The sequence below is a fragment of the Rhineura floridana genome, chromosome 4 (assembly GCF_030035675.1).
Source record: "Rhineura floridana isolate rRhiFlo1 chromosome 4, rRhiFlo1.hap2, whole genome shotgun sequence".
Taxonomy (NCBI): Eukaryota; Metazoa; Chordata; class Lepidosauria; order Squamata; family Rhineuridae; genus Rhineura; species Rhineura floridana.
The window spans coordinates 87510853-87526801 of record NC_084483.1 but is presented as its reverse complement, the minus strand read 5'-3'; the positions used below and the strand labels follow the sequence as shown (position 1 = coordinate 87526801).

Below are 15949 nucleotides of genomic sequence, written 5' to 3'. Positions count from 1 at the left end.
AGGCCAGAGGCTTAAGAGTAAATACATGTAGAGATTCTTCAGTCACCCCCCTTCTGGTACATCTCTCTCCATAGATAAACACAAAAGACAGCCTCTCAGCTCAGAGGCATAATTCAGAAGAACAACTCACATAGACTCTGTTACAACTTTCCCAGCTGTTATCAGATGGCTACCATAGCAACGGCCCTGGCCATCCATTCCCAGACAGGACATAGACATAACTCCCCCTTAACCACAGTTACGTCTTCACACTTGCAGGCTTCGTGGAAAACTACTAGAGACAGTAATGCCTACTGGTCACCAGCCCAACACGTCTCTCCCAAGTGCCATGAAAACTAGAGATGGGAGAGAAAGTTGATTCAGTTTGCATTTCAAACCAAATCTGTCAAATTTGCACTTTCTGAAACAACGTGAGAACCAAAACACAGCCATCCTTTGAAATTCTCACTTCTTCAAATTTTGCAATGCAGTCCACCAACCAAACAATGTTTACAAAAATGCAGATTATTAGGGGAAAGCGTGCATAACAATGCATATATGAGTGAAAATAGCATACAAAACTGCATTATATGATGAGAAGTGGCTTGCAAAAATGTGCACATTAGTCATAAGAACATAAGAACATAAGAAAAGCCTGCTGGATCAGGCCAGTGGCCCATCTAGTCCAGCATCCTGTTCTCACAGTGGCCAACCAGGTGCCTGGGGGAAGCCCGCAAGCACGACCCGGGTGCAAGAACACTCTCCCCTCCTGAGGCTTCCGGCAACTGGTTTTCAGAAGCATGCTGCCTCTGACTAGGGTGGCACAGCACAGCCATCATGGCTAGTAGCCATTGATAGCCCTGTCCTCCATGAATTTGTCTAATCTTCTTTTAAAGCCATCCAAGCTGGTGGCCATTACTGCATCTTGTGGGAGCAAATTCCATAGTTTAACTATGCGCTGAGTAAAGAAGTAATTCCTTTTGTCTGTCCTGAATCTTCCAACATTCAGCTTCTTTGAATGTCCACGAGTTCTAGTATTATGAGAGAGGGAGAAGAACTTTTCTCTATCCACTTTCTCAATGCCATGCATAATTTTATACACTTCTATCATGTCTCCTCTGACCCGCCTTTTCTCTAAACTAAAAAGCCCCAAATGCTGCAACCTTTCCTCGTAAGGGAGTCGCTCCATCCCCTTGATCATTCTGGTTGCCCTCTTCTGAACCTTTTCCAACTCTATAATATCCTTTTTGAGATGAGGCGACCAGAACTGTACACAGTATTCCAAATGCGGCCGCACCATAGATTTATACAACGGCATTATGATATCGGCTGTTTTATTTTCAATACCTTTCCTAATTATTGCTAGCATGGAATTTGCCTTTTTCACAGCTGCCGCACACTGGGTCGACATTTTCATCGTGCTGTCCACTACAACCCCGAGGTCTCTCTCCTGGTCGGTCACCGCCAGTTCAGACCCCATGAGCGTATATGTGAAATTCAGATTTTTTGCTCCAATATGCATAATTTTACACTTGTTTATATTGAATTGCATTTGCCATTTTTCCGCCCATTCACTCAGTTTGGAGAGGTCTTTTTGGAGCTCTTCGCAATCCCTTTTTGTTTTAACAACCCTGAACAATTTAGTGTCGTCAGCAAACTTGGCCACTTCACTGCTCACTCCTAATTCTAGGTCATTAATGAACAAGTTGAAAAGTACAGGTCCCAATACCGATCCTTGAGGGACTCCACTTTCTACAGCCCTCCATTGGGAGAACTGTCCGTTTATTCCTACTCTCTGCTTTCTGCTTCTTAACCAATTCCTTATCCACAAGAGGACCTCTCCTCTTATTCCATGTCTGCTAAGCTTCCTCAGAAGCCTTTGGTGAGGTACCTTGTCAAACGCTTTTTGAAAGTCTAACTACACTATGTCCACTGGATCACCTCTATCTATATGCTTGTTGACACTCTCAAAGAATTCTAATAGGTTACTGAGACAGGACTTTCCCTTGCAGAAGCCATGCTGGCTCTGCTTCAGCAAGGCTTGTTCTTCTATGTGCTTAGTTAATCTAGCTTTAATCATACTTTCTACCAGTTTTCCAGGGACAGAAGTTAAGCTAACTGGCCTGTAATTTCCGGGATCCCCTCTGGATCCCTTTTTGAAGATTGGCGTTACATTTGCCACTTTCCAGTCCTCAGGCACGGAGGAGGACCCGAGGGACAAGTTACATATTTTAGTTAGCAGATCAGCAATTTCACCTTTGAGTTCTTTGAGAACTCTCGGGTGGATGCCATCCGGGCCCGGTGATTTGTCAGTTTTTATATTGTCCATTAAGCTTAAAATGGTGTACAAAATGCTGGAGAATTTTCATGAGGTTTTTTTTAAAAAATTGCAAATTTGAAGAACTGCATTTAAGTCTGGAAAAATGAGAAGCCTAGAGAACCAAAACTGACATATCCCTAATGGAAACCTCCTTGGGTGTTGCCATACCGTACTGTCAGTAGAGGCAAAGGTCATGCCAGGGGCATGTCGGGGGGGGCATGGATCCAAAGGATCCTTACTTCCCAGTCCCAACACACTCCTGAAACTGAAGGAAATTTATGCCAGTTCCCTTGATTTGCGCCTGGCATGATCCTTTTTGGCTGATGAATTCACAACTGTTTTTTTAAAAAAAAATAGTTGAAGGGGGGGGGAGAAGCACAAGCACCACTCTGCTCTTTCTCTCTTCCTACCCTGCTGCTGCAGAGCTGTGGATATCTTGGACCTTCTGCCATCAATTTTCTCCCTACCCCAGTAGGGTTGCTCTGTAAAACAACACACATGCATTTCAGCCTTGAAGGCACAGATCTCTGAACAAAAGAGGTTATTACAAGAAATTATGGTTGAACAACACGACAACAAGAAGTATTTACAATAAAAACAACAATTAGAACTATTAAACATAGAACAATTAGACAATGAACTGAGGAAAAGTAATATCAAATTAAGAGGGCTTTTTTTTTTTTTTTTTTTTTTTTAATAATTTTTATTCAAATTTTTCCAAAAACAAACAAAACAAAGTCAAAAAGACATAACAATACATCAACAAAAAAATGAAAATAAAATAGTTGACTTCCGATTTGTCGCAGATCAGCTATAAGTATATAATATACATCAAACCTGTCCCTTAATGTATACATACAGAGTCCCTTTTCTCCATAGGCTGTCTTAATTAATCGTCAAATCCCAGTATCATCATTTTATTTTGATCTTTCAACAAAAAGTCTAAGAGAGGTTTCCATTCCTTAAGAAATGTATCTGTCGATTTTTCTCTAAGTAAACATGTCAATTTATCCATTTCTACTAAGTCTATTAATTTCAATAACCATTCTTCCATTGTTGGTGTTGATTCCATTTTCCACTTTTGTGCATATAATAATCTTGCTGCCGTAATCATATATAATATTATTCTTCCATATTTCTTTTCTATTTGTTTATCCATAAAACCCAATAAGAAAAATTCTGGTTTTGACCGAATATTTATCTTTAGAATTTTTTGCATCTTCCTACCTATCTGTGCCCAAAATAATTTCGCCTTTTTACATGACCACCACATATGATAAAAAGATCCTTCTTGTTGTTTACATTTCCAACAAACATTAGAGACATTACTATACATTTTTGACAGCTTTTCTGGAGTCATGTACCAACGGTACATCATTTTATAAAAATTTTCTTTAAGATTATAACATAATGTAAATTTCAAGCCTTTTTTCCACATATTTTCCCATTGATCCATTTGTATGTTATGACCAAAATTTTTTGCCCACTTTACCATGCACTCTTTTACTTGTTCTTCCTCCATATCCATTTTCAATAAAAGTTTATACATTTTTGCAATTATGTTTTCATCATTTGTACACAAACCTATTTCAAAATCAGATTTATTTATTTCAAACCCATACATTTTCTTGTCCATTTTATATCTTTCTAACAATTGTAAATAGGCAAACCAATGAAAACTATATCCTTCCTTTATCAATTGTTCTCTCTCTTTCATTATGTATTCTCCATGTACATTTTCTAATAGTTCTTGATAAGTTAACCATTTCTCTTTTCCAGACATTTCTCTTCTATAAAAAGCTTCTTGACTTGAGACACATAATGGTATTTTCGAATAAAACCTTGGTTTGTATCTATTCCATATTTTCAACAGAGGACGTCTTATAAAATGATTATTAAAGTCTACATTTACTTTTACTTTGTCATACCATAGATATCCATGCCATCCCCACTTCAGATTGTGGCCCTCCAAATCCAATAGTCTTTTATTCCTCAATAAGATCCATTCCTTTATCCAGACTAAACAGCAGGCAGCAAAATAAAGTCTCAAATTTGGTAATCCCAGTCCTCCTCTTTCTTTAGCGTCTTGAAGTAATTTAAATTTAACTCTTGGTTTTTTTCCTTGCCATACAAATTTAGAAATATCTTTTTGCCATTGTTTAAAAGGTAAATCAGAGGATATTACAGGTATTGTTTGAAACAAAAACATCATTCTCGGTAATACATTCATTTTTATCACAGATATTCTACCCATTAATGACAGTTGTAGTTTATCCCATCTTAGCAAGTCTTTCTTAATCTCTGTCCATAATTTTTCGTAATTATTGTGAAACAACTTTGAATTTTTATTTGTCATGATGATGCCTAGATATTTCAACTTTTTTTCTATTGTAAAATCTGTCTTGTCCATTAACTCTTTCTGTTCCCTTAAAGTTAAATTTTTCACCAACATCTTTGTTTTTTGATTGTTGATCTTAAATCCTGCTAAAGGTCCAAATTCTTTTAATTTGTCCATCAGTATATGAATTCCTTCCAAAGGGTTTTCTAGTACAATTATCAAATCATCAGCAAATGCTCTCAATTTATATTCTTCTTTTTTTATTTTTAATCCCGAAATCCTTTTATCTTGCCTTATATCTCTAAGCAACACTTCTAAAACCAAAATAAATAAAAGGGGAGATAATGGACATCCCTGTCTTGTACCCTTTTGTATTTCACATGAGTCCGTTAAGTCTCCATTAACAATTATCTGGGCCTTCTGTGATGTATAAATCGATCTAATCCATTTTATAAAGTTGTCTCCAAAGTCCATTTGCTCCAAAACCTGGAACATAAATTTCCAATTCAAATTATCAAATGCTTTTTCAGCATCTAAAAAAATCAGAGCTGCTTGTTTATCATTTCGTTGTTCTAAATATTCCAACACATTCAAAACATTCCTGACGTTGTCACGTAATTGTCTTTTAGGTAAAAACCCTGATTGATCTTCCTGAATAAATTGTTGCAATATTATTTTCAATCTTTCAGCCAAAATCATTGTAAAAATTTTATAGTCATTGTTCAGTAGAGATATTGGCCGATAATTTTTTGTTTTAGTTAAATCTTGGTCCTCTTTAGGTATTAATGTTATATTAGCATTTTTCCAACTATCCGGTATCTTTCCCTCTTGCAAAATAGAATTCATTGTAGACTGTAAAGGTAGCAGGAGTTCTTCCTCCAAACATTTATAATACATTGCAGATAGCCCATCTGGTCCTGGTGCCTTTCCTAATTTAATTTTATTTATAGCTTCAGATATCTCTCTTGACGTAATAGGGCCATTAATAACTTGTCTCTGAAAATCTGTAATTTTAGGCAAATTCTGTTTAAATAAATACTCTTCTATTTTTTCAGATGGAATTTCTTGACACTTATACAATGTTGAGTAATATTGATGAAAAATCTTTTTAATTTTTACATTGTCTGTCAGCGTCTCATCTCCTTCTTGTATCTTTAAAATAATATTTTTTTGACGTTCTTTTCTTAATTTATATGCTAACCATTTCCCAGGTTTATTTGCAAATTCAAAAGTCCTTTGTTTAGCAAAATTTAATTTCCTTTCAATTTCTCTAACTGTCAACATTGATACTTGCTTCTGTAACATTTTAATTTGATTTACAATAGAAACTTTAGCTGGATTCTTTTTCAATTCTTCCTCTTTTTGTTTTATTTCTTCCAAAATTAATTGCATTTTCTGTTGTTTCTTTTTTTTTAATTCAGAATTACATTTAATAAAGTATCCCCTCATAAATGCCTTACTTGTATCCCAAACAATATTTTCACTTGTTCCTTTATGTAAATTATATTCAAAGAACTCCTTTAATTTCTTCTTACATTCTTGTACTACTTTATCATTCTGTAATAAAGATTCATTTAGTCTCCATCTAAATCCAAGATTTTTTTTTTTTAAAGTTAATATCACAGGATTATGGTCCGAAAAAGTTTTTGGTAATATATCCATTTTAAAAATATCCTTCGCTAAAATTTTTGACATCCAAATCATATCAATCCTCGAAAATGTTTTATGTCTTTCTGAAAAATAAGTAAATTCCTTTGCATTATCATTTATATATCTCCAGGTATCCACCAATTCTAGATGTTCCATGAGTTCAAAACAAATCTTCGGTAATTTACCTTGTGTCTCTTTGATATTTTTTTCAGAAAGCCTATCAATTTTTGGTGAGATTACCCCATTCCAGTCACCCATGACACACCAATGCTCATATGAAAACTCTGACAATTTTTCCATAAGTCCTGTATAAAACCTTTTTTTATCTTCATTGGGGGCATAAATACCCACTATCAAAATGTTTGTACCTTGTAAAGTAATTTCAACCCCCACAAATCTACCACTATCGTCCAATAATACCAATTTAGGAAGCAATTGTGGGTTAATATAGAGAACAACTCCATTTTTTTTTTTTGGTCCAGCTGAAATAAATTCTTCACCCAAATTTTTACAAATCAAATATTTAGAATCTTTCTTCTGAATATGAGTTTCTTGTAGACAAATTATATCCAATTTTAATTTTTTCAAATAATGAAACACTTTCTTTCTCTTCTGCGCCGTGTTGGCTCCATTTATATTCCAAGTTAGGTATTTGTAATCCATCGTTAAGCGTGTATTTTAAAATTTGCCTGATGCTCCTTTTGATCCATCATCTTCCTTCCCCTCCTCTGCGTATCCTTGTTGACTTTGTTTCCCAGGAACTGTATCCATATCTTTGAGTTTATCTTCTTCCATATCTTTTGAAGCTTTTCTCAAGAAGTCCCTTGCTTTTTGAACAGTATTCAATCTATATTTCTGTTGTCTGAATGTAAAAATCACTCCTTCTGGAACGTCCCACCTAAATTGAATTTTGCATTGCTTAAGTTTTTCTGTAAGGAAAGCATATTCTTTTCTCTTACGTAAAAGTCTAATAGGAATTTCCTTCATCACCAGTATTTCCTTACCATCAATTTTAAAGGTATATTTAAAGTGTTGCTGTAAAACCATATCTCTGGTCGTTTTCTTTACGAAGTGAACAAGCACATCTCTTGGAATTTTTTTCATTGTTGCATATCTGGAGTTAATTCTATAAACTTTGTCTATTTCAAATTCCATCCTATCTTCATTCAAGTCCAGAAATTTTACTAAAGCATTAACAATTTTGTCTCTAATGTCTTCACCTGTTTCCTCAGGGATTGCACGGAATCTCAAACAATGCTCTTTATTTCTCATTTCAGTCATAGCTAAATAGTCCAAATTTTTTTCTAGTTCCAGATTTAGTATATCTGTTCTATTCTCCAAGGTTTGTACCTTTTCTTTAGTATTTTTTGCATCCTCCTTTATTTGCCCAATTGTCCCTTTAATCTCATCCACTTGTGTTTTAATATAGTCTTTTATATCTGTCAATTCAATTTTCATTTCCTGTTTAATTTCCTGTTTTATAGCATTAATCCCTTCCATTATTTTTTGAAACATTTCTGGGGGTATATCCTCTTCCTGTGTATCAATAGAACCTCTTCGCCCCTGGGCCTTAGTTGTTTTTTTAGTTGTCATTTTCAAAAAGAGGCCTTTAATTTCTAAAATTAATCACTGTTTCAGAACCTAAGGGCAGTCTATTTCTTCTTTTTTTCCCTCCACCAAAAAGAAGAGTTAATATTCCAAGCCTGTAATTGGAATCCAGCCAGCACAACACAGTCCTTATCTGCATCCAAGAATGCAAAACAATTCTGGTTGCCAAGACTAAACAATTAGTAGCATATACGAGCAGCGGATTCATCCAACAAGAAATAGTCCAAAGAGAAAAATAGTCCAAAATATAATAATTACCTCTCATCCGTTTTTAAACTTTAAAAGTCCAAATTCAAGCCAGCTTTTTGTCGTAGAAAAGTAAATAAGTTGTTTATATTTTCTTTCTTCCTTAATTATATTTAAAAGAGAAAAAGTATGACTCACCCAGGTTTCTCAATTGCTGATTCATAAACAAATCCCTTTTATTGCAGTAATTTAAGCCAAATGATAAGGTTTAGGCAGAAGTGGGCTCGCTGGTTAAGAACGTTTTTTTTTAAGAAAAGAAAAAACGCTTCGCTTCATTCCAGTCCAGCTTGCGTGAAAATCCTGACTCCGTCTTCAGCCGATCGGCTTGCCTTCTTATCTCAGGAATTTCCTGATCAATTCCAGCCGCCGACAGCTCAACGAAGTCTTGTGGAAGATCTGATCGGTTCTCCTGTACCTTGGAGAACATTTAAGCCAGTCCAAGATTCCTCTTGGCTGACTTTTAACCTGAAAAAAGCTTCCTCTGAGGCAGAGCTCCCTCAGAGACAACCACCAGCCAGCACCACTTCCCGGAAGTCCCCAAATTAAGAGGGCTTAAAGAAGGAATTGAAGGGAAGGATCTTACGGGTTTTCTGAAGAAACACTTGAGAATTTTTTTTTTAATTAGAACAAGACTGTTCTGTGGGAATAGAAACTGCATATAGGATTAATTCTACATATGCCTTACTAAAAATTGCCACAAGACATATTTGTAAAGTTCTCAGGGTCAAAGAGGCAATACAAAAAAACATCTGGATGGGTAATGCTCTCAAGACAGAAGAAATTGAGTTCCAACTTCTGTCTGATTTTCACCCAGATATTCTAAGAAAAAGGAAAGACCTTAAATTTTTGACAGTTTACTTACAAGAAAAAGACATTAAATATTGTTAGGGAATACCTTTTAAATTAAAAGTCTGGAGGGGAGAGAATGAGTAGTTGTTCAATCTGTGGAAGGACCAAAACATCTTTTAGAGTTAATTAGGAATCCAGTACCAACAGCTGTAAATCCAACAAGGTTAGAAAACTCAGTCTCCCCTGTAACCACCTCTCCTGCAACACCTGTCACCACTTAAAGTTAACTAGTTATTAATTTAAGAGTGGTTTTTTCTCATTATTAACTTTATTTTTTTAAGAAAGATTTTTTTCTTTTCTTTTTTTCCACTTAAGAATTCTTAGTACAGTAAAAGTAGTTTTTAATTTGGGTTTTTTTCTTTCTTTTTTCCCTTTTTTCTTCTTTATTTTCTATTTCTTTCAAAACTCCTTTTCTCTATTTTTTCTCTTCTCTTTCTTCCTTTACTTTTTTATTTTCTTAATTTCTATAGAGTAAGTTAGTCAGGGATAGTTTAGGGCAAGAGATAGGGCAAGAGATAGGGCAAGATTAGTGAAAGTTAGGAATAGTTTAAGGACAGTGTTAAGGACTGGGTTTAGGTTAGATCTAGGGACAGGATAGGGTCAGAGTAAGGAATCATTTTGTAGAGGTATAGAGATAGATTAGAAATAGATCTAGGGTCAGAACAAGGATTGTAGATTTTATTATTATTTTCTATATTATTATTAGTTTTTTGTTCTTCTTGCTTTTTATCATATTTTTTCTCTTTCCCCCCCTTATTCTTCCCCCATTTTTCTGTTGTTCTTCTTCTCATTTTGTGGTGGTTGTTTTTTTAACTAAATTGGGTTATTTCTGTTTGTAAATTTGTTACTGTTTTGTTGCTTTGTTTTCTTTTTTTATTCCCCCCTTTTTTGTAGAATTTAAATCATCTGTATAATAGCAAAATATTTTAAGATCATTTCATTGAATGTAAAAGGATTAAATTCCCTTTTTAAAAGGAAAAGTATGCACATACGTTAGAAAAAGAAGAATCTGAGCTTATATTGCTTCAAGAGACTCATATTTAAAAAAGGGGTGAACAGTATTTGAAAGGTATGAAACTAGGAGAAATCTTTGTCATGTTACAACAGCAAGAAGACTATAATAACTACAGATGAACATAAGAAACAACTTACTGATTGGATTATTGACCCAGACAGTAGGTATTTGCTTGGTATAACTCAAATATGGAATAAACTTTATTTAATCGTCTCTGTCTATGCTCCCAGTACTAATCAAAACACCTTCTTTGAAAATATCCAAGAAATAGATAAGGAAATATTAATTGGGGGAGATTTCAATGGAGTTATTGATGCTAGGATTGACAGATGAAGTCCAAGAATAGTTACTGAACAGTGCCCAAGACCTTTTTAAAATTTCTTCATTCACAGCAACTTATAGATGTATGGAGGTATATGCACCCCCTAGAGAAAGATTATACTTTCTTCTCTATTCCAAACAATTCATACTCAAGAATCAACTTTTTTCTTACCTGTCCTCAATTAGCCAAACAAATGTCCCAATGAAATAGGATTACGAAGCAGCACTTTAGAACAGAAAGAATGATGACTTGATAATTTGCTGTTATTGAATCAAGATGTTAGACAAGATATATTTAATAAACTTCAAGAGTATTTTCAAATAAATAATTCTTCTGACTTAAGTAAAACTATTATATGGGAGGCTTCAAAGGATGTTATTACAGGGGAACTGATAAAGAAATCAACTTATGTAAGAAAACAAAAAAACATGAAAATGAACTTAAATTAAAAATACAGCAACTGGGGAAAACACATAAAGAAGCTGGCTGTAGGGACATGTATAAAAATTTAGAAAGTGCAAGGAAACAATTGGATCTGTTAATTTGTGACCAAATATAAAGGAAATTAAGATTTCTTTATTTTGAGAAAGGTAATAAAACTGACAAACTATTAACTCATATGCTGAAAAAATATAATCATGGAAATCAATAAAGTTGATAATATATATAGTTAACCAATTTAAAGATTTTTATTAAAAACAGATACAAGATTATCTTGGGAAGATTAACCTTCTTATCAGAACTTTGGATGTTGACTTCTTGCAAGCTCCAGTTACACTAACTGAATTGCATAATATAATCAAGACATTAAAGAATAATAAAACACCAGGTCCAGACAGCTTTACTGCAGAATATTGTAAGATATTTTCAGATCAAATTGAACAACCTTTATTAGCAGTATTCAGTGAAACCACACAATCTTATACTGTCCCAAAGAATTGGAAAGAGGCCAGGATAGTTGGCATTCCAAAAAAGGGCAAAGACTTAACCAAAGTAGAATCTTATAGGCCTAGAGCCTTATTAAACCAAGACTTTAAAATGTCTAATAGACTAAATACAATAATACTGAGTTACATAGTAGAGGACCAAACAGGCTTTATTAAGAATCATCAGTCATCTATGAATATAAGGAAGCTTTTGAATATAATACATAATATTAACAAATTTAAACTCCCATATGCCTTTATATTCCTAGATGCTGAAAAAGCTTTTGATCATGTAGAGTGGGGTTTTCTGTTTCAAACTTTAGAGAGAATGGGATTTGGTAACCAATTTTTGCAGAGAATTAAAATGATTTACACAAACCCTAATGCTTGAATAGCAGCTAATGGTATAGAATTGTGCTATAAAAAGTTGCACCAAGCAAGAATGCCCTTTTTCTCCCTTGTCATTTGCCCTGTCAATTGAACAACTAGCTGAAGCTATCAGATTAAATAATTTTATAAACGGCATTCAAGCAGGTAGGGAACACTTTAAGATTAATTTATATGCAGATGATGTTGCAATTTTACTGCATGACTCTGTGAACACTCTTACCACCTTGATAGACCTTGTATGGCAATATAGTAAATTGTGAGGGTATGAAATCAATATTACTAAATCTGAGCGGCTGGGATTTAATATGGATGTCGCTGTTTAAAATGATATTGCAAAGAATTATAATGTTCTCTGGAAAGATGGACTGGTAAAATATATGGCTTACACCAAACTTAGATATCTTAGCTGAGTATAATCATAGCAACTTAAAGGAGAAAGTGAAATCTGCTCTGGGCAAGTGGAAGCGACAAAACATTTCTTGGATGGGATGGATTTACCCTGAAAATGATGGTTTTGCTCAAAATTCTCTTTCTTTTTTTAAAAAAAATCCTCTAAAACTACCATTACTGGTAATCAGAGGTTGGTAAGATATTTTTATGAACCTTGTCTGGGAGAGAAAAAAAACAAGGGTGTCACAAAAAAACTTTAACAAGACCTACCACACTTGGTGGGATGTCATTTCCTTGCATTAAAACATGTTACGAAGCAGCAGTGCTTATGCACTTGAAGACCTGATTTCACCCAGACAAAGCTATAATTTTAGAACAAATTAACATCTCCACAGAATTAAATTTGGCGTCACAATAATTTTGATAAGAATTTACTTAAAGCCAACCCATCTGTATGTAACTTGTTTAACATTTGGACTAAATTTAAGAGGAAACTGTGCCCAGAATTCTCACCTTTAACCACTGTTACCTGTAATGCGGAGTTTGAGGATGAATCACTATTAGGAGACCTTTTACTTTGGAAAAGGTACCATCTGATAGAACTTTACAGACTATTTATGCTCAGAGGCACATGTTACCAAATTCTTCCAAGCTACCTAGGAAGTGGATTGGACGGTGAAAGACCAACCGAAATGGTGTTTGCTTTTTGACAAATTTGTAGGGCAGTACAATATCTCAGAGAGAAGGTCAAGTCTCTTGCTCCCCCAGTGCACTCACTATAGCTGTCCCATTTCCCTGCTTTTTAAAGTTGGATAGAAATATCTGTTGGCTATAGGTATGTTCTTAAACCGCAAGGTTTTTTGCCTATTAGTGAATTTCTCTGCTTTTTAATCCAGGCGGTAAGAAATGGGATCCTGTGCAAGTTTGCTGAGAATGGATTGATCATTTGCATGCTTATTGAGTTCAGTGGGATTTACTTCCCTGCAATCATGCTTAGGATAGGTGAAACTGACCACAGGATGGGCGGAGGAGGGAGGGCAGAGGGGAGAAGGGGGATGGGAGCAGGCAGAAGGGGGAGGGGAGGAGAAGGACAGGTTTGATCATTTGCATGTTTATTGAGTTCAGTGGGATTTACTCCTATGCAATCATGCTTAGGATAGGTAAAACTGACCAGGGGCAAGGGAGAGCTGGAGTGGGCAGGGAAGAAAGAAGAGGGGTGGGGAGGAGGAAGGGAGAGGAAAGGGGAAAGGCAGGAGGGGAGGAGAAGGGCAGGTTTGACCATTTGCATGCTTATTGAGTTAAATGGGATTTATTCCTATGCAATTATGGTTAGGATAGGTAAAACTGACCATGGGGGTGGAGAAGGGAAGAGGAGAGGGAAGGAGAAAGGGAGGGGAGCAGAAGGAGGGGGAGGGGTAAGGAGGGGGTTGGAGGGGGGGAAAGGGAGGGGGAGGGGAGGGCAGGTTTGATCATATGCATGCTTATTGAGTTCAGTGGTATTTACTTCCGTGCAATCATGCTTAAGATAGGCAAAACTGACCATGGGGAGGAAGAAAGGGAGGGGAGGAGATTGGATGGGTGGGCACTGGGCAGAGGGGAAGCCCCTTTCCTTTCCCAAAGGAAAACACTGTGAACAGTATCATTGCTTTTCAGCATTTCCCCCGTCTCTTTATTCTACACAGGTACATGTAGCCTCCCACCCAAATTTAAACCAAAGCTGTCCCTGGCCACATCCACACCAGAGTGTTATTTCACTTTAGGCAGTCATGGCTCCTCCCAAAGAATCCTGGGAAGTGTAGTTAGTGAAAGGTGCTGAGAGTTGCTAGGAGATGCCCTGTTCTCACAGAGCTTCAGTCAGAGTGGCTGACTGTTAAACCACTCTGGCCACTGGAGTTCTGTCAGTGGAATAGGAGTCTCCTCTCAGCACCCTTCACAAACTACACTTCCCAGGATTCTCTGAGGGAAGCCATGAGTGTCTCACATGAAATCAAAGTCTGGTGTGGGTGTGGCCCCCTGATTAGGCAAGCCCAGCAGCTGTGAGTCTGGCTTTTAGAACATTTGACAGTTGGTTCTTACTGAGCATGCCTGACATAATCATTGAGTTCAATGCAAGATTTCTTAAATTAATTAAAAATCAGCCAGACATTTTTTAATGTTTAAACTGCAGAAGATGAAGGTCAGAGTATGGGGCAAGGTCAGTATCAGGATTACAGGTACTCTGTGAACATGGCTGATATTTAATGAATTTCAACAGATTATGAGAACTTTGACAAAAAAGTTCAAAAGGGATCTGTTCCCCCCCCTTTTTAGACTTTGAACTCTCAGTTCTCTGACTGTTTTGTGTATCGCCATCAAAATTGAGAGGGTTGTTAAGCAAGCGTTTCTGAGTTCAGGACTATCAGTTTTGTAAGGTTTTGTTTTCAAATGAGCTTATGGGAAGGGCTTATTTTCAATTTAACATTGCGGAATGTGAAAAACCCACGTTGGCTACAGTATACACCACTTTTGTGGCTGTATAATAAGGAATAAGATGGTCTTTCAGGTATCCTGGTCACAAGCTGTATAGGGCTTTGTACACTAAGACTAGAACCTTGAACTTGGCCCAGTAGCAAATAGGCAACCAGTGCAATTCTTTCAGCAGTGGGGTGACATGTTGGCAATACCCTGCCCCAGTGAGCAGTCTCGCCGCTGCATTTTGCATCAGCTGCAGCTTCCAGACCAACCTCAAGGGCAGCCCAACATAGAGCGCATTACAGTAATCAAGCCTAGAGGTTACCAGTGCATGGATAACAGTGATCAGGCTGTCCTGGTCCAGATATTTATTATTTATTTATTAGATTTATATCCCGCCCTTCCTCCCAGTAGGAAAATTACCCACAGTAGGAGTAATTCTGTAATTTATTGGATAACATCACATCTATTGTGGTCCTGAGTTCGTTGTTAAAGTGAAATTTCAACCAGCAAATTGCATTCCTTTTGCCGTTCAGATGTTATTGGACTCCATCAGCCCCAGTCAGCATGGCTAACAGCCAGTGATGATGGGAATTGGAGTTGAACAATTTCTGGAGGGCCACAGGTTAGCTACCCCTGGTCTAGGTCTTCATGTTAGCTCCAATTATAATTGTCTAGAATGTGTAAAGTTAACTAATTTCATTGGCATCCTTTTGAACATATACACATGAGGAAATAGGGAAAAAAGTATATGCAGTATAAATAAATGGATCAATTCAATATGACTCTTAAAATGGTTAATGTAGATTTTCTCTGTAGAATTTAGGGTATATTTGAATTCACTTCAGATTTGCAGTGATACATGTACCTGATTGAATCTTGGAACACATTTTGTGTGTGTTAGCTATTGGTATGTCTCTCAACTATAGGACATTAAACTTGTATTTCATTAATCTATTGGTTCAGTGAAGGCAGAACAGCTAATTTCTTAACAACTTTAATTTCTGCAATCACCTGTATTCTAAAAGTATTTTTAAATTATTTCAGGTTTACAGTAAAGCATGCAGATGACCTTTTACAGAGCTGGCACGGTTTTCCTCTGTGCACAAGAATGTGAAATACCTTCAGAAACAAGGTATTTTTCACAAAAGTGTCAATGTTTGCTCTGTTTCCATAAGAAATTTATTTCTTACATAGGTATTGAATCATCAGCTGTATGTAAATAACAGTAATGCTCCCTTGTCTGTTGATGTGACAGCTGCAGACATGGTTTCACTGTTCAAGACAACTGTACGATAGAGGCTCTGTATTTAAATATCACAACACAGGCTGCCTGTACACAGACACATGTGCCATGTGGTTTTTTCATCAGTACTTTGATTGCTTTAAACCCCATGGGTAATTAGCATGATTGTTACTCAGAATATGCAGATAATTGGTTAAAAGAAATGCCACTGGCATTGGA

At 36.1% G+C, this 15949-nt stretch overlaps 1 protein-coding gene across 11 annotated transcripts in view; it reads left to right on the top strand.

Annotated features, from left to right (window-relative positions):
* Positions 1 to 15949, top strand: part of FYN (FYN proto-oncogene, Src family tyrosine kinase) — a 189289-nt gene that overhangs the window by 95890 nt on the left and 77450 nt on the right. For 8 of the 11 annotated variants that reach the window (XM_061623646.1, XM_061623636.1, XM_061623638.1 and 5 more), the window contains one exon: positions 15532 to 15619. The exons of the other annotated variants lie outside the window; for them this stretch is intronic. The gene's annotated coding sequence lies outside the window, so the exon portion shown is untranslated. The remainder of the gene's footprint in view (positions 1 to 15531; positions 15620 to 15949) is intronic. 11 annotated transcript variants of the gene reach the window in all.